Raw genomic sequence first — 20,275 nt, forward strand, 5'->3', positions numbered from 1 at the left:
AGTCCGGTTGTTCGGTTGGATACTGATCCGTTAAAGTGCTTTATAAGCATTTAAAGTGTCCTTAATGTTATTTTTAGTGACACAAAGGATCCCCGACACTTTGGAAAGTGTCTAGTATTATTTTCCCATGTTTTTGCACTTTACTAGTTATATTAAATGCTGAATTTTGTATTAAAGTGCAGGATTTTGTGTTTAAATCATGTTTTAGGCATATCAGGTCACTATAACTAATACCTAGTGACACAGTTCTACACTCCTCACCTCCCTACACTTCCTACTAGTGTAGTAAACTATTCCCGGCTCATACTGGCCTTAGAGATAGTGTCTGTCTGGTGCTGGCTCTGTCAGCACGTTTATTGGGTTATCCGTTCATTGCGCTACTGTGCTATTGTTCATCAAGTTTGTCACTATAGTTCTGTGTAAATAAATGAAGTGTCAGCAATAAGGTATGATGCATGTATATGCATGTAGCAGAAATCAAGTAGCAATTTAACCAAAATTTTAAGCAAGCACAGTAGTTAAGCACTAATTAAATATTAATTAATTCGTACGGATACCTGATTTGGTGAGGGTTGTCACAATCGAGGCTATTACTAAATGGAAAACCCCTGAGTCACCAACCGAGGTTAGAAGTTTCTTAGGATTGGCCGGTTATAATAGAAGATTTATTCGAGATTTTTCTAGAATAGCCATTCCCTTAACTAAGCTAACCTGTAAATCTGTTAAGTTTGAATGGGGACCAAAACAGGAAGAAGCCTTTAGAATTCTTAAGCAAATATTAACCAATGCACCCATACTAGCGTTACCAGAAGGAACTGAAGACTTTGTAGTCTATTGTAACGCTTCTAAGTTAGGTTATGGATGTGTGTTGATGCAACGTTAAAAGGTTATAGCTTATGCATCTAGAAAACTTAAGAATCATGAAGAGAATTACTCAACCCATGATTTGGAATTAGGAGCCATAATTTTTGCTTTGAAAATTTGGAGACATTACCTTTACGGTAGTAAGTTTACCATTTTCACTGACCATAAGAGTTTAAGGTATGTTTTCGGACAAAAGGAGTTGAATATGAGACAAAGACGCTGGATGGAGTTACTTAGTGATTATGATTGTAACATCCAATATCATGCAGGGAAGGCAAATTTCGTGGCTGATGCTTTAAGTCGAAAGTATCATGAAAAGCCAAAAAGAGTACGTTTTCTTTAATTAAAAATCTACAAGTAGATTTAAATGAACAAATTAGAAAAGCACAAGAATCAGTAATCAAGGATGATACTGAAAAGTTAAAAGGAATGATTAAGGAATTAGAACAAGGAACAAATGGAATTTGGAGATTCCATAAGAAAAGAATATGGGTACCTAAATTAGGAAACCTACGTCACCGTATATTAGAAGAAGCCCATAAGTCTAAGTATACGATGCATCCCGGAAGTGATAAGATGTATCAGGACTTAAGAAAGAATTTCTGGTGGATAGGGATGAAAAAGGATATAGCAGCTTATGTTTCTAAATGTCTAACTTGTTCACAAGTCAAAGCTGAACACCAGAAACCCTCAGGTTTATTGCAGCAATTAGAAATGCCAGTATGGAAATGGAAATTGATAATAATGGATTTTGTTACCAAATTACCCAAAACAAGAAAAGGTAATGATACGATCTGGGTGATTGTAGACAGGCTAACTAAGTCAGCCCATTTTCTACCAATGAAGGAAACCTTTAGTATGGAGCAGTTAGTTAAATTATATGTAAATGAAATAGTTTCATTGCATGGAATTCCTTTATCAATTGTTTCTGATAGGGATAACTGTTTTACCTCTCATTTTTGGACAAGTTTCCAAAACGGACGGACAAAGTGAAAGGACAATTCAGACAATGGAGGACATGCTTAGAGCTTGTGTAATTGATTTCGGAGGTAATTGGGACGACCACTTACCATTAATAGATTTTTCTTATAATAACAGCTATCATACCAGTATCAATGCTGCACCATTCGAAGCACTTTATGGACGAAAGTGCCGAACCCCAGTTTGTTGGGCAGAAATTGGGGAAAAGCAACTATCATGACCTGAGATAGTGTAAGAGACAACCGACAAAATCATTCAAGTCAAGGAACGACTGAAAGCAGCACGTGATCAACAAAATGTTGTTAACAGACGCAAGCCATTGGAATTTCAGGTAGGAGATAAAGTATTATTGAAAGTCTCTCCTTAGAAAGGAGTGGTAAGATTCATCAAAAGGGGAAAACTAAGCCCCAGGTATGTTGGACCTTTTGAGATTATTAGAAGAATAGGACCTGTAGCCTATCAGCTACAACTGCTAGAGGAAATGGCAGGAATACACGATGTATTTCATGTATCTAATCTCAAGAAATGCTTAGCTGATGAATCACTGATAGTACCTCTTAAGGACATAGAGGTAAATGAACAACTTAAATTTGTAGAGAAGCCTCTACAGATTGAAGGCAGGAAAGTTAAGAACCTCAAGCACAAGAGATTAGTTCTAGTCAAAGTGAAATGGGACTTCAAGAGAGGACCAGAGTATACATGGGAGCTTGAATCAGAAATGCAAAGAAAATATCCACACTTATTCCAGTAGATCTCGAGGACGAGCTCTAAAACAAGGTGGGGAGGATATAACAACCCTCCTAACTATTTTTGACACCCTAATATATTTTAAAATGTCTCTATATGACCTAAAATACACCCCATATGCGAAAACCGATCCCAACATACAATATATAATTAAAAATTAAATAAAAATCAAATTTCAAAGGGCTGTCGCGGGGCGCGTAGCCTTTGGCTACTTCCTACGCATGCCGCGACCTAGTGACACCAGGTGAAACCCTAGCCCGCCACATGGCAGGCCACCCGGAGAAGCTAGTTGGTTGAGTCGACGAAGCTAAGCCCTACACACCTACTACGCGGGCCGCGAAGGACCCCTGTGTAGTCTACGCGGGCCGCGAGGGAAGCTGAAAGGTCACCTATAAATAGAGGCCTTCAGTCTTCAGTTGAACTCGCTTATTTCTTTCTTTCTCTCTTGAATTCTCACATAGTATAAGCTATTTCTGGGCATAATACCCCCCTAAATAATGAAGTTCTGCTCCGTTGTAAGTATCATAACCCCGGTTACGTATTAGATACTCTGCCCGATTGATCTAGGGTTCCGTAACGGCTGTTGAGGTTCTGCCTGACGTAGTCGTTGGAATGCCGTCTCGGGGAGGGTATTGCTAATGTAAATATTGGGTTATTATACTAACGTGTGTGCATTTGTGTAAATTATAGATAATCACCAGGAAATCCTTAAAGGAAATCTAAGACAGCAATGTGAGTAATCTCCTTTTTATAAACCTTTTTGTAAACTGTTTTCACAAAACCTTTAATTATTTTAAATTATAAATAGCAGTGATTGAGTCTTTGTAATCTTCAATTACTGCCGGTATGTTGGGGTTTTGTATACAAAATGTGGAACACGTTACCATTGGACAAAGAGTTAGCCAATGAGTAATATGACCCACCAGTCAGGATTGATAGTACTGAATGAGTAATTGTGTAGATATAAACATTGTAATCGCTCTCAATACTGTTAATTGATAAAACTCTTCTTGATTAAACTGGGATTCACTCACCAGTATTTCCCACTGATAAAATGTTTTTAAACGCGTTTCAGGTAACAAAATGTGAAAGCCAACTATAAGACAGCTGGAGCGCACTTAAGGCTTGGAAAAGTAGCTATAAAAGTTACCTAAATAAAGAAGATGTTTTATTTCAATAAAATGGGAAGTATCCCTATAAATCAGTTTGTAATGAAGACTTGGGTTTTATCCCAATACATTTATTTATATAAAATGTGGTGTTTTACTCTGATAAAATATTTCCTAACTACGGTCCTGATGAAATTTTCACTGCCAAATTGATAAACACCAATACCACCAACACTGAGTCTGGCGGCCGCCCGTTCCCAGGACAGATAGGGGGCGGGGGTTGCAACAATGTTAAAACAATATTTTTTCATGTGTTATTATTAACACCCTTTCTTTTTAGATGTAAGGTTTTGGGAGCTAATTATCGCTTAAATATGGCTTAACGGTCTATAGTTTTAGTTTGCAATTTATAATTAGGCATGCTTAAATAATAATATGAAAAATCAAGTTTTCAAAAGGGGACAAATTCTTTATTGGGATGTCGTGTTTGGGTCGTGCATATGTCGTAGTTTTGACTATTGTATTTTTTTTTAAACGTGTTCATTTTTGTGATTTTTAGGTTTTTTCCAGCCTGTTTGACTATATATTGACATCTTAGCTAAAACTAACCAAAGTTTAATACTATTTGCTAAAACTAACCAAAGTTCAATACTATTGTTAGAAGTAGTTTCAAACATTTATGGAATTCTCTTCAAGTGAAAACCTGTGTGAATCTCAAAGATGAAGTCTAGTATTACAATGTAGAATTCTTCTAGTCGTTTTTAAACAACCAACGACAATATAAAAATTAAAAATTAAAATCACGTTTTTTTAACTTTTGATCTTCTTTAGTAATTACTACATTCGGCTTTATGTTATATAACATTTTCTTAAACCTTGAATTGTAAATTTTGGTTTAGTTTGTAAAATATAATTTATAAGCTATATAAAAAGGAATATTTTTGGTGATTCTCAAGAAACATGGATCTAACACAGATCTTCAAGAGAAAAGCACAATACTGGAATCAAGATTATTATATAACCAGGAAAGAAGATCTAAACAATAACAGACACAATGATCCACAACACAATCTCGCAAACTACTCCTAAAGGTTTTCAACACAATAATCTTGAACGATTAACAACAATCTTTAACATAACTTCACAGATTCGAAATGAATCTGTGATATAAGTGACTAGAAACCCTAATCGCCCACAGGAAGTAAGGGATTAACAGATGCGTGCGTGAGGACAATAATTGCGAATTAATGATTAAGACCCGGATCTCAGCTTTTATAGGAAACCCGGTTCACCACTTCCATAACCTACTTGAATTGTATAACCCGAAGGTTGTGTTATATTTGTATGACCACCGGGCCTTCTCCACTTGTATTGACTAGTACCCATCTACTAGCATCTAGCCCAATACTCTAAGCACAAGTCCAAGCCATGCCTTTAACCATCCAAGCCCTTTAGCAATTATCCATTCAAGTCTAATTCGTGTACACCATGAACATTACAAATAAACATAAGTATAAGTAACATATTATAACATCATTTGTACTATTAAACTGACATTATAACATATCCTTTTAACACCCCTAATTTAATAACCAAAAGGATCAAACGTATTAATATTAGAGCACATTTCAATATGTTGATTAACTAACAAACCTTTAGTGAACAGATCTGCTAGTTGACGTTTTGAGCCAATGCCAATAGTTTTAATTATCCCTTTTGAGATTAACTCTCTCAAGAAGAACAAGTCCAATTCAAAGTGCTTTGTCCTATCATGAAATGCAGGATTTGCAGCTATTGAAAGAGCTGCTATACTATAATACATAGATATAGGTAATTTGATCATGATACCCAACTCGCGTAACATATTTTTCGGGTCTCGCGGTTCGGTCAGACGGCTCAGCTTTGGTTTCAGTTGACTCGGTTAAACCTGGTTAACTCAGCGAGTCGACTCGTTCAACTCAGCCGGTCAACTCAGTCAAACATCTTGACACGAAAGATTTGGAATATTATAGAGTGCACGCTAGCAAGTCATGTCTTGGAAACGACATCACGGAGTCGTATATAGCTAGCTTTGCACATGGAAATCCAGGTGAGTTCATAACCCCACCTTTTTACGGTTTTACATTTTTATAAATGTTTTCGGGGTGGAAAGACATGCATGTTTTGTAGAAACATACAAAGTTTTCGATGAACAAAGATTGCATATTTTTAGAAAAGTACATTTTGCAAGAGCATACGAGGTTTTTGAATGAACAAAAACTATATATTTCTAAACCATGTTACAACACGTTTTAACTAACACAAATGATTTGTGATTTTCATTGAATTCAAATGGTTTACGAAAAACTTATGCAAAACATACCGGTTTTTACAAGAACATGAACAGTATGAAACATGCATGAGCTACAAATACTAGTGACGGGGTTGGTCCTAGTTACAAAGGGGACTGGAGGTCCTGTACACGAAACAACGGAGACTGTGTGTCCCACATACAACAACCTAAATCTTGCATGCACCTAAGGCCTTCATCTTAAGGACTGACGAGTCTAACATACAGACTCATGCAGGCATGTTTGTCATTGTCATGCGCAGACATTGACAGCCACACAAGTGTTACAAACACGAAACTTTACAGATACAAGGTTATACATACATAACGCTTTACATATACAAGGTTTCACAAATATAAAGTTTTCATTTAATATGCCAAAGAAAATGAATTTTTATTTCGTTTTCTCGAACAACATTTTAAAAACCAGTTATTCAAAAAGATTTATTTTAAATCTTTTACAAACAAACTATGAACTCGCTCAACTTTATGTTGACTTTTCGCATGTTTCTTTCTCAGGTTACTTTTTCAAACTATGGCACGGTTGGAATAGGAGGACCTTGTGGATTTGAGTACTTAGAGGGCGTTCGTTTTCTAGAAGTCTTAGCTTTATTTGCTTCCGCTGTGCAATGAAGATACCGGTCCAGTCACGCCAATGCTCTGATATTTCGGGTTGTGACAGATTGGTATCAGAGCTATAGGTTACAGCGAATTAGGTTTCTGTAGTGATACCTAGGCTCTAACCTCACTTTCCTTTGGGACTTAGATCATTAAGACTTTGAATACGTATAGAATGCCTAGTACTCAAATATGGTCTCCAACCGTTGCCGAAAACAATGAGTAAAAATCTTGTTTTCAAACATACTCTAATAATGTGTTTTCTACACGGTGCACAAAAACAATTACACACAATAAACAAAACTCTGAGAGTTTAGGAAACATGCATTTAAGACCTTTGGAAACTTATGTCGAAGTTCATTAAAAGTCATCACGTAGGAACCATGTCTACTAACTCGGGCAAACGCCATTAATATGCTGTCTATGCTATTTTAGTTAATCGAGCAGGTAACCTACGCAAAACGAAGCACGGGTGTGCAAGATTTCACGAAACTCAGTCTATACATCAACGGAGGTTGAAGTACGTCACATACGACTATTGAGGCGATGCCTATGAAAAGACAAGATGGAGTATTTCAGCGACGATGCTAATCCTGTCAACAGGAAATCTATTGATCAGGATGCGGCAACTTGTCACGCGGTCCTGCAACGACACGAATCACGCCAAGGAGAAGATGCATGTCTCCGCATTCCTGCTATCTCATTTACTACGAATATGCTATGTTCGACATTCCATGGTAATGTCACCTAACAACCGGTCATCACACGAAACCCCATGAGACGCCCCTAACTCATCATCCTCAAAAGATCATAACGTGGTTAATAGATGTTAGAAATTTTGGCATGACCCATACGTAAATAGACCACTTACACCTGCTTTATACGGTAAACCATTTCAACGTAAAACAACCTTGACAAAAACCCAAAACGGAACATAAAACCAACTAGTAAAGCCCGTCTTTTTCGTCTAATAAAATGACGACCAAAGGACACTAGTAACATAAATCTTCTTAAAAAGTGTCCAAGCTTTTCGCAATTAAACATAAAGACATCAATAACATTTGGACGCTAATTTAACAAAATTTGGGCATGACCCGTCCATAAGACGAGTATATCCCTGTTTTAACCATCAACAAAACCAACAAGTCTACAACCCGTTCATATAGACACGACTAAGAATCATACATCAAGTGTTAAAAAGTGTAACCACTAACAAAGTTTTTTATAAAAAAACGAGTATTTGACCCGAAACATTAATACGTAATAGCAGAAGCGCTTGATAACCATCAAGTGTCCATATGCTTGCTCCAAATTGCCAAGTCGCCTAAATTGAGGATTTACCTACATTCAACAACAAAGCTTTTAAAAGTTAGTCATAATATCTATTTCATTTACAATACTAACATTTTAGTTCCATTCGCTTACATACTTTCATTTCTTTTACGCATTCGATTACCCAATTAAATGGGTAATGGCATATACTCTCATAATGAGATTCAAGCATACCACTTACGACCCGGTAACATCGGGTTAATTGCTTTCAACATAAATCTTTCGCTCTATCCGTATAACGGATTGAACTTCATACATTCGTTATTGCATTCACGTCCACCCGTTCTAAACGGATGGTACCTTATCCTTACTCGACTTGTTCAACTTGAACCAGTCGACTTGCGTAGCTTATCATAACCTTCGTTAGCATAACCAAATCCGCAAGGGATTTGCTATCCACTTGCTAATCACCATATTCATTATAACAAGGGTTGTTCTTCATAATTATTAACAAAATTTAAGTAAGGTTTTGTATGCAACGGAACATACCTCGGTCTTGTGAACCTTCCGATTTCTTAGTATTTGAACCTTCTTCCTTCACGCTTATATCAACACATTCATTCATTCGTTTAGTACCCAAATTTCATTCCTTTATGTTCTAAATTACACATAATTATTCTTTCAAGCATTTCATCAAACACCTAGTGTGCGTTACATTAATAAGGTACAATGTACAAGCATTTAAAGCATGACTTTGCTAATTCATCCTATATGTCATAAATAATCAATCTAGTTCTTGCAATTCCTTTATTCTACATCAAATTATCTAGCATTCCAGTATTACAAGCAGGATCACATATCAAGATTACATACAATCATAATCCCTAATAATCTTCCTAATCATCACACAATTTCACTAAGTGGGTTTTCACTACAATCTTCCATACAACCCAAAATCAATCATGATTCTTGTTCTAGAAAGCAATTCTAACTCAGAATTCCCACATTTGATACAAGAAATCGAGTTTGGGTTGAACCCCTCATTCACAAATCATAATTTCAGAAAATTTAACTTACCACTTCAGAAATTAGGGTTTGCCATTCGAATTTATAGACTCATGCACTGAATTTCCCTATGAATTTCACTTCAATTCTTGATTTCTTGAGGTTAGGGTTTCACCTCCCCTTTCATGCTCTTCCTGATCGATCGACCAAACCCCAGATGTGGGTGTTTTTAATTTTTGTTTATTAATTAAAACCCTTCTAGTTTACTAATTACACATTGAACCCTTCCATTTTGAAAGAGTGTTTAAATTAGGTTTTCCCCCATAAACTAACTACCATGTTGCCATATTTCATTAACTAAGTTAAATTCTTTATTTATTTGCACTTATCATAATACTAAACATTTTTGGGGTGTTACAACTTATGCCTAGTTAACGTTTTTGGGGTGTTACAAGTCTACCCCCTTAAAAGAGGTTTCGCCCCGAAACCTTTCTCATTCCAACTAGACTACTTCTATTCTTACTTTTTCATCTATTCGCTCACACTGCTTAATATAACATGGATGCATTCTGGATCTTGGCAAGAGTATCATTCATGCATAAACGTATTTGTACGCATTATCCCTCCGTTCTTAAATCAAACAAATTACCTTCATAATCACATATAAGTCAGAATTTGATCCAGAGCTCTTATTAGTGTCGTTTTCACTTTATAATGCTAGTTCCTAACATACATCATCACTAGCGGTTCGTTCCTTGAAATTTATTCCAAATACATACTATTTGTCGTACAAGCTTATGCTTGCGGCTTGTTTCTATCTTTCTAAATAAGCGTAACATATTCATACATCTACTAATATAAATAAATCGAGTTATTTCATTCCGCACACGAATCATGCACGATATAATCCATTATTGTGGTCATGATCAACAAACCCCATTAGCCCATTACTAACGCTCTTCTAATTACTTCCTTGTTCGTATGAGGGCTTAGCATAACATTATACGTATTCTATAAACATTTAATGACTTAGTTGTACTAATACAAGGCTACCCACTTCCTAATCACTTTTTCATACTTAATACGAGTATAAAGCATCATTCTACGATTACTACCGTAACTCGAACTAATTATAAGTTTGAGTTTAGTCGTCAAATTTAATCCTTCGCACACTTTATTGTTAGCTCCTTGTATGAACTACTTATGATAACAACTAGGTATATTGTGTACGAGCACCATACGAACGTTTAACCAAATCAGCTCAACTTTCATTTAAGGCCTTTGGATCTCCCTCTCAATGACATTCATACCTTCTCACGCTGACCATTACAGGTCAATTATTGTATACCATACCATAATTATTCTACCATTCATTTTATTCACTCTTACAAATAAATCTACGGATTCTTAATCATTAATCAAGAACTAAACATTTTACTAACCTCACCTTCAGTGCATAAATCAGTTATCCGTGTGCCGGATCGATCCACTTCTTTATATGTACCTTCCGTACCAGAATTGGTCTCATTCATTCATGAAATATGCTCCCACTCATGAGCATCCTTCCACTAGCTTCATTACTATCATCTCACTAAGAATTCCATCATATTTATCTATAAATAAATAGTTAGTACATAACCTTTTATAATAGCGTCCTACAGGGTGTTTGTTCGCCTATTGCCTCTTTCACAATTTTCTTATGTACATGCTAAAACATATCATGCATTCCATTTCTTACATACTATCCTTTCATTTTATTGGCTATTTCGTCAACTTTCGCAGTTTGAACTTTCAAGATCAGACTATCACCCCCTTACCTATTGTGGTCGCATCGAGGTACACGTTCCTACCTTATACTTGCATAATTGCAAGGACTTCATTTATTTCATTTGACCTTTCGGAAGTCTAATTGTAAATACATTCTCACATATGGGTATCAGTTATCCTATTCTGACACACCATTCTCTAGTCGAGCCCTATACTCCTATTAAAAATATAATCTTTTTATACCTACCTGGCGCGGGTCAGAACCCTTGACTCGTCATTCATACTTTGCGACGGTTAATACTTTCCAAACTGTGACAATGCATGCCCATACATTATGCTCACCTATAAGCAATAAACTTGACAAATCGTACATTAAATACCGGGTTCAAATGGCGATCGCCATTTGACCCGTATGACTCATTTGAGTCTCGTTTTTAGTTTCTATTCTTATTCGTTTAATCCGTCTTCATTTACGGATTCGAACTTTTAATTCATTACCTTTCATTCTTACTGGTTGACCCGTGCTTGCTTACAGATTCAACCTTTCATTCCTTACATGGTCGAATCCATTTCTTAGATTCAAACATTTTCCTCCGTACCTTCCTTTCTTCTGCCGTATCATTTACCATGTCATTTCTTACGAAACGGTTTTCATATTAATCTTCTACAATCAACTTCGAGTGTTGGGTCCTATCACTTAATTCCATGTCCTATTTCATGTAGCGCGTCTCGACGTGACACTTTACATCCTATTTCTAGTGGTGTTCCCACCCTTCTTTCTTAAGTTTGTCTTACATTCAATCGTAGGCTTATACTTTTCGTTCTTATCCTTCTTTCTTTCTTATATTGATCCGTTGCTTTAAGAATCGTTAGACCCCTTTTTGCTAGATTGACCAGACATAAGTGAGGTGATTCCCATGTTTTTCTCGAGCTTCGGTCAATACATGACCAACCCTTAATATACCATTTCCATTTGTTTGTTCACCGTATTAGGTGTTAATTCACCTACGTTCTCTAACATGTCTTTTACTAACGAGTATCCTACTTTACACGTTGTATTTCTTACGTAATACTTCCAGCGTTTGTAAGTAATTATTATTCACTGACTTCTACAATATAACCTTTTAAGGTCAACCACCACCCAGTACTTTTGTATATAAGTATTGTATAGTACGGGTTGTTCTTACTTTCAATTCAAACACACTTACAAAACGCCTTTAGCTAACATCTGAACTATTATCCTTTCCATACCTTTCATTAACATTACCAAGTTCTCATTTATTTATACGTTCCACTTAATTTCAATTATTCTAACACGCATACATCTTTATGTAAATACATTCAAAGTGATTGCAAATTCACCTTCCTTTAGCGTCCATGTTCATGCTTACTTTATTACTTCCTCTTAACCCTTTTTGCCATCCATACTCAAGTAAATTGACAGGATTCCCATCCTTACATATCAGTACTTTCGTAATATCTTTAGTTTATGTGAGCATATATACGACTATTCACTTTCTTTCTATTCATACGTTAATCGACTTTCGTTAGTAGAATTTCGTATAAGTGAGACGTTCATTAATAGTTATCTCATTTCAAATCCATACAACTAAACTATCCTCCATCATAACACGTAATTCATCTAGTACGTAACACATTAACTCTTTACTTAAATAATTGTGTCTAATGGCCATCTCATGATATTCCTATACTGTTGACCTTCAGAAAGTCAACTGTCTCGTTTACACACTTCAAACCTTTGAACATGTATACATCTAAATATGGTAGGTCATAATAATAATATCCTGCGTATCTCATACTCATATTGTACGACATGTACAATTTACGTGATCCTCTAAACAATACACATATACATTCACATACACGTATTTTCACATGCTAGTGCTCGATGATTCTACAATTAGCAAATTTCATTTGAAACAACTATATAACATAATTTCAACATATCCTTTACTAATTAGCTCGTATGATTCACATGTAGCACATATTCGCCTCTTAATCATACTAAAGCAAATCATTAAATACACGTAAGCATCACACCATTCATGTACAAGTACAAGCCTCTAATGCATAATTCTATCAAAGCATACATTCATCCCAATTTTCATACGAATTCCAACTCCACTTTATACATTCGTCATTCATTTCATACCATTCCATACGTTACATTCGACTTTTATAAATTTTACTTTATCGCCGACGATCTACATAACTTTACATAACTTATTATATCTTCTTATAACTTGACAGGAACATAAAACGGGCATTTCTGAGAAGTATGGGAACTTAAATCATAATTCACAAGCTTTCAATACATCGTAGTTCTTTAGTCCGTATTTACTTCATTCGCATTCTTACAATTTAAACTTTACTCACTTTTAAACTCTCATCATTCATTCGTGTCATTCGGCACATTACTTTCGACTCTTACGAATTTCTTTCCATCATAATCACTAATTGTGGTTACATATATCTCATTAAGCCTTTTTATGGACCCTAAATAAACATTTAGTAGGCTTTCGGACCATTTGGAAACCCGAAATGTGAAAAAAAATGCAAAACAAGAATTTTTCAGAGGACTTGATTTCCGCTGGCCGTCGGCGACGGCCTCACACCCCATCGGCGACAGGCCCCAGAAATGTAGCGTCGGCCACTTTGTCCGTAAGCAGCAATTTAGGGCGTCGGCCCAAAGGGGGGCGTCGGTGACGGCTGGCAGCCCGTCGGCGACGGCCTCCCGATTGCTGAACCGCTGCTGCACTTAATTTTTGGCTGTCTCGACCATTTCCCGGGTCCGTTTTCAGCCATACGATTCCTGGAACTCCCCGTATGGCCCCCCATATTTACTCCTTCACGTAATTAACTTAAATATTATATCCCAAACACCTTAGACATACTAGCATTTTACCAAAAACATAAATTGTTACCTCAATAGCGATCTTGGAGCGAGCACACTTTCGATCGAGCCATCAGTTTGAGTTCAAGCATCAGATCATACGCTCGAATCCCTCAAACCTTGGCTCTGATACCAACTTGAGACGCCCCTAACTCATCATTCTCAAAAGATCATAACGTGGTTAATAGATGTTAGAAATTTTGGCATGACCCGTACGTAAATAGACCACTAACACCTGCTTTATACGGTAAACCATTTCAACGTAAAACATCCTTGACGAAAACCCCAAACTGAACATAAAACCAACTTGTAAAGCCCGTCTTTTTCGTCTAATAAAATGACGACCAAAGGACACTAGTAACATAAATCTTCTTAAAAAGTGTCCAAGCTTTTCGCAATTAAACATAAAGACATCAATAACATCTGGACGCTAATTTAACAAAATTTAGGCATGACCCGTCCATAAGACGAGTATATCCCTGTTTTAACCATCAACAAAACCAACAAGTCTACAACCCGTTCATCTAGACACGACTAAGAATCATACATCAAGTGTTAAAAAGTGTAACCACTAACAAAGTTTTATATAAAAAAAACGAGTATTTGAACCGAAACATTAATACGTAATAGCGGAAGCGCTTGATAACCATCAAGTGTGCATATGCTCGCTCCAAATTGCCAAGTCGCCTAAATTGAGGATTTACCTACATTCAACAACAAAGCTTTTAAAAGTTAGTCATAATATCTATTTCGTTTACAATACTAACATTTTAGTTTCATTCGCTTACATACTTTCATTTCTTTTACGCATTCGATTAACTAATTAAATGGGTAATGGCATATACTCTCATAATGAGATTCAAGCATACCACTTACAACCCGGTAACATCGGGTTAATTGCTTTCAACATAAATCTTTCGCTCTATCCGTATAACGGATTGAACTTCATACATTCGTTATTGCATTCATGTCCACCCGTTCTAAATGGATGGTACCTTATCCTTACTCGACTTGTTCTGGTCGACTTGCATAGCTTATCATAATCTTCGTTAGCATAACCAAATCCGCAAGGGATTTGCTATCCACTTACTAATCACCATATTCATTATAACAAGGGTTGTTCTTCATAATTATTAACAAAATTTAAGTAAGGTTTTGTATGCAACGGAACATACCTCGGTCTTGTGAACCTTCCGATTTCTTAGTATTTAAACCTTCTTCCTTCACGCCTATATCAACACACTCATTCATTCGTTTAGTACCCAAATTTCATTCCTTTATGTTCTAAATTACACATAATTATTCTTTCAAGCATTTCATCAAACACCTAGTGTGCGTTACATTAATAAGGCATAATGTACAAGCATTTAAAGCACGACTTTGCTAATTCATCCTATATGTCATAAATAATCAATCTAGTTCTTGCAATTCCTTTATTCTACATCAAATTATCTAGCATTCCAGTATTACAAGCAGGATCACATATCAAGATTACATACAATCATAATCCCTAATAATCTTTCTAATCATAACACAATTTCACAAAGTGGGTTTTCACTACAATCTTCCATACAACCCAAAATCAATCATGATTCTTGTTCTAGAAAGCAATTCTAACTTAGAATTCCCACATTTGATACAAGAAATCGAGTTTGGGTTGAACCCCTCATTCACAAATCATAATTTCAGAAAATTTAACTTACCACTTCAGAAATTAGGGTTTGCCATTCGAATTTATAGACTCATGCACAGAATTTCCCTATGAATTTCACTTCAATTCTTGATTTCTTGAGGTTAGGGTTTCACCTCCCCTTTCCTGCTCTCCCTGATCGATCGACCAAACCCCAGATGTGGGTGTTTTTTATTTTTGTTTATTAATTAAAACCCTTCTGGTTTACTAATTCCACATTGAACCCTTCCATTTTGAAAGAGTGTTTAAATTAGGTTTTCCCCCATAAACTAACTACCATGTTGCCATATTTCATTAACTAAGTTAAATTCTTTATTTATTTGCACTTATCATAATACTAAACATTTTTGGGGTGTTACAACTTATGCCTAGTTAACGTTTTTGGGGTGTTACAAGTCTACCCCCCTTAAAAGAGGTTTCGTCCCCGAAACCTTTCTCATTCCAACTAGACTACTTCTATTCTTACTTTTTCATCTATTCGCTCACACTGCTTAATATAACATGGATGCATTCTGGATCTTGGCAAGAGTTTCATTCATGCATAAACGTATTTGTACGCATTATCCCTTCGTTCTTAAATCAAACAAATTACCTTCATAATCACATATAAGTCAGAATTTGATCCAGAGCTCTTATTAGTGTCGTTTTCACTTTATAATGCTAGTTCCTAACATACATCATCACTAGCGGTTCGTTCCTTGAAATTTATTCCAAATACATACTATTTGTCATACAAGCTTATGCTTGCGGCTTGTTTCTATCTTTCTAAATAAGCGTAACATATTCATACATCTACTGATATAAATAAATCGATTTATTTCGTTCTGCACATGAATCATGCACGATATAATCCATTATTGTGGTCATGATCAGCAAACCCCATTATCCCATTACTAACGCTCTTCTAATTACTTCCTTGTTCGTATGAGGGCTTAGCATAACATTATACGTATTCTATAAACATTTAATGACTTAGTTGTGTCTTGTGAGTAAATTTTTACCCCAGGTAAAGTCCTTAAATTTCTTTCATGAAATTCCGACTTTTGCATCTTGTGAGTAAATTTTTACAGCTCCACTCCTCTCATTGCTCATTGTATCACGGTAATTTCTTTCATATTAATGAATACTCAATTGCTTCATTTCTAAAAAAAATTCATATGTTACACATGCATAGTTCGTTACGCATGTGGTTTCACTTCGAATAATCAATTTCATCAAAGATTTCAATTATCATTTCGCTATATCTAATTATTGCTTCGTGATCTGGATGATCCGCATTCCTGTAAGTGTTGACTCCTTGCTATCGAGTCAATGAATTTCTTGGAAACTTCTCTTTCTTTTCAAGTTACGTAAATGGTTTTTCGTTGTGACCATGCCGAAATTTCCTTGTCGATACATGTATTTACTATCAGATTGCTCCTCAACCAAGTTCAATTATTTAAACTTGTTTGCTATACATATTCAATTCAAGACACCATATGATGTATTGGAAACATCATATTCAAATTCGTTTTAACAAGCGTTTCATTTGTTCCGAGTCGTAGTAGACTTGTTTGGTCTACGACTCCATTAAGTTGTTTGTTGATTTCGAGACCCTGTGATGGTGATTTTCACTAATTTGAAGCTTGCGCTAATCTTGTTTACACATATCATGCACGGATTTAATTATTTATTTATTGATTTGTTTTAAAACCGCACTGATTTATCATATTGAAGCAGTCCTAATGCAATCGTGTGTTAAGACAATGGTACACAAATTCATTTCATATTCTGGTGTACCTACTAACGTCTCTTTCATTATCGATCGAATGTTACGCGATATTTATTGCTTCTTCATCTTAAATTGAAAACAATATTTCTTTGATCATCCATCTTCAATTGAAAATCCTTTGATCTTTGTTTGGAACAAACGTTCATATTTACTTCGTTGAACCTTCAGTTGAATTCAAACACGGTGAACTTGTTTGACCATCGCTATTATTGAATTATTTAAATCACTACGACACCTTGTGGTGTCGGTATAAACTTGTAGCATGGGCTAATCATGATCGAGCATTTCATGCAAAACATAGGTGATACTTGTTCGATCACCGTTATATTTGAATTGTTTCATTCACTACGACACCTTGTGGCGTCGGTATAACTTGCAGCTTGTGCTGATCATGATCAAATGTTTCATGCAAACTATTACATTTGAGCTTGTTGATTCTAAGTTCATCTAGTGGATGTTATTGCTTCTAGAACTCATTTACATATTTTGAACATTCATATGGATTTCGATTGGTCGAAGTTCCTGTTCATTGTTGGATACCTGTTAACTTAGTTACTTTAGTGACTGTATCAGCATGCCTCGTTTCCCTTGACATCATATTCTGAGACACATTTCTTTTAACCATTGGGTTCTTATTGTCGATGAATGAACTTGAATTCACATAATTCGAATATGTCTTGATTCGATTTCATGTTCATTCATTTTGTTAATATTCGTATTTACCTACACATAACATAACTATAAGGAGTTAACATAGTCTAAATTTCGAAGACGAAATTTCTGTAAAAAGGGGAGAATGTGACAACCGGTAATTAACGCCTCTTAATTACGCGATTAACAAATGTTTAGATGATAATAAAAAGCGTTTAAGATGTAAATAAACCTATTTAGGCCTTTGGAGGCCTAAGAATGGCTAACCGGCCTTACAGTGCGCGAACGGTGGTTTACGGTAAAACCTGCTAAACGTTAAACGACAATGAAATGAAACCGAACAAACTACTGATAATGCCGACTAATATTAAATTTTTACAATATATTTTAGATTCGTAATAAAAATTTTATATCCATAGTCGGAACCGAATCGAAAAACAGATTAAAAGCGACAACGACATGTTTTACGCGATTTTTACCATTATCGACGAACGAACGCGCAAATGACATATACCGGCACTATTTTACACGTTTCTAAATCTAAAATTTTTTTTACTATCTTACGGTGAAATCAGGTTTTGGAAACGGGCTCGTAGGAGCTGGCAGGCCACTTGAAACATGATATTGGGCTTGTGGGCCTTGGGCCCAAGTCCAAAGCACACTAACAAACCCTATGTATAAAAGAGTGTGAGAAACCCTATCCTTCATTTTATACAGCCGCTACCATTCTCTTTTTCCTCTCAATTCTTGTCTGCACAATATACACTCTAAACCTACACACTCAAACTTCATCCATCTCTCACATACTACACTCACTCTCTCGATCATACCTGCAAACACAAGGAAAAGCCACACACACCTCTCAATCTCACCCTCTCTCTCTTGTTTGGATGATCGGCTAACAACACAGCCCCCCTCTTCTTCCTCGGTGATACCACCGTTGGCGGTGGTTGTTTCCAGTCGTGGCACCCCAAACTCCCCCTCCTCGATGGCCGGCGACGGCGTGACGACAACACCGCCACTCACAGCGGCGGTGGAGAATCTGAACGCCGGCAACAGCGGCGGAGGTGGTGGGTTGCAGGTGGTCGTTGACGATGATGAAGATGTTCCAGGAAGATGATGAATCTCCGACGAAAATGTTGGTAGAAGATGGCAGTGACGTGGCTGACCGGCGTCAAAACCGCCGCACACGGCGTGGCGGCGGTCCTCTCAGTTCGACGAGTTCACGGTGGTTTAGGTTCGAGTTCAAGTGACTTTGTTCAGGTTTGGTTCAAAATGGTTCATCTCTGGTTCGGGTTTTCTGTTCGGGAGCTTCGGGTCTTCTCAGGTCAAATTTAACACGGGTCGACGTTAGTCAAACGGTTCGGTTCGGGTCAGTCAGTTCGGGTCGCGTATCGGGTTCGGGTCAAACCCGGTCAACAAGTCAAAGCTGGTCAAATCTCAGCTTCGGCTCGATCTCGGTTCGGGTCTCGCGGTTCGGTCAGACGGCTCAGCTTTGGTTTCAGTTGACTCGGTCAAACCTGGTCAACTCAGCGAGTCGACTCAGTCAACTCAGCCGGTCAACTCAGTTAAACATCTTGACGCAAAAGATTTGGAACATTATAGAGTGCACGCTAGCAAGTCATGTCTTGGAAACGACATCACGGGGTCGTATATAGCTAGCTTTGCACATGGAAATCCAGGTGAGTTCATAACCCCACCTTTTTCCGGTTTTACATTTTTATAAATGTTTTCGGGGTGGAAAGACATGCACGTTTTATAGAAACATACAAAGTTTTCGATGAACAAAGATCACATATTTTTAGAAAAGCACGTTTTGCAAGAGCATACGAGGTTTTTGAATGAACAAAAACTATATATTTCTAAACCATGTTACAACACGTTTTAACTAACACAAATGATTTGTGATTTTCATTGAATTCAAATGGTTTACGAAAAACTTATGCAAAACATACCGGTTTTTACAAGAACATGAACAGTACGAAACATGCATGAGCTACAAATACTAGTGACGGGGTTGGTCCTATTTACAAAGGGGACTGGAGGTCCTGTATACGAAACAACGGAGACTATGTGTCCCACATACAACAACCCAAATCTTGCATGCACCTAAGGCCTTCATCTTAAGGACTGACGAGTCTAACATACAGACTCATGCAGGCATGTTTGTCATTGTCAGGCGCAGACATTGACAGCCACACAAGTGTTACAAACACGAAACTTTACAGATACAAGGTTATACATACATAACGCTTTACACATACAAGGTTTCACAAATACAAAGTTTTCATTTAATATGCCAAAGAAAATGATTTTTTATTTCGTTTTCTCGAACAACATTTTAAAAACCGGTTATTCAAAAAGATTTATTTTAATCTTTTACAAACAAACTTTGAACTCGCTCAACTTTATGTTGACTTTTCGCATGTTTCTTTCTCATGTTACTTTTTCAAACTATGGCATGGTTGGAATAGGAGGACCTTGTGGATTCGAGTACTTAAAGGGCGTTCGTTTTCTAGAAGTCTTAGCTTTATTTGCTTCCGCTGTGCAATGAATA

The sequence above is a fragment of the Helianthus annuus genome, chromosome 16, assembly GCF_002127325.2.
Source record: "Helianthus annuus cultivar XRQ/B chromosome 16, HanXRQr2.0-SUNRISE, whole genome shotgun sequence".
In the NCBI taxonomy this organism is placed as follows: domain Eukaryota; kingdom Viridiplantae; phylum Streptophyta; class Magnoliopsida; order Asterales; family Asteraceae; genus Helianthus; species Helianthus annuus.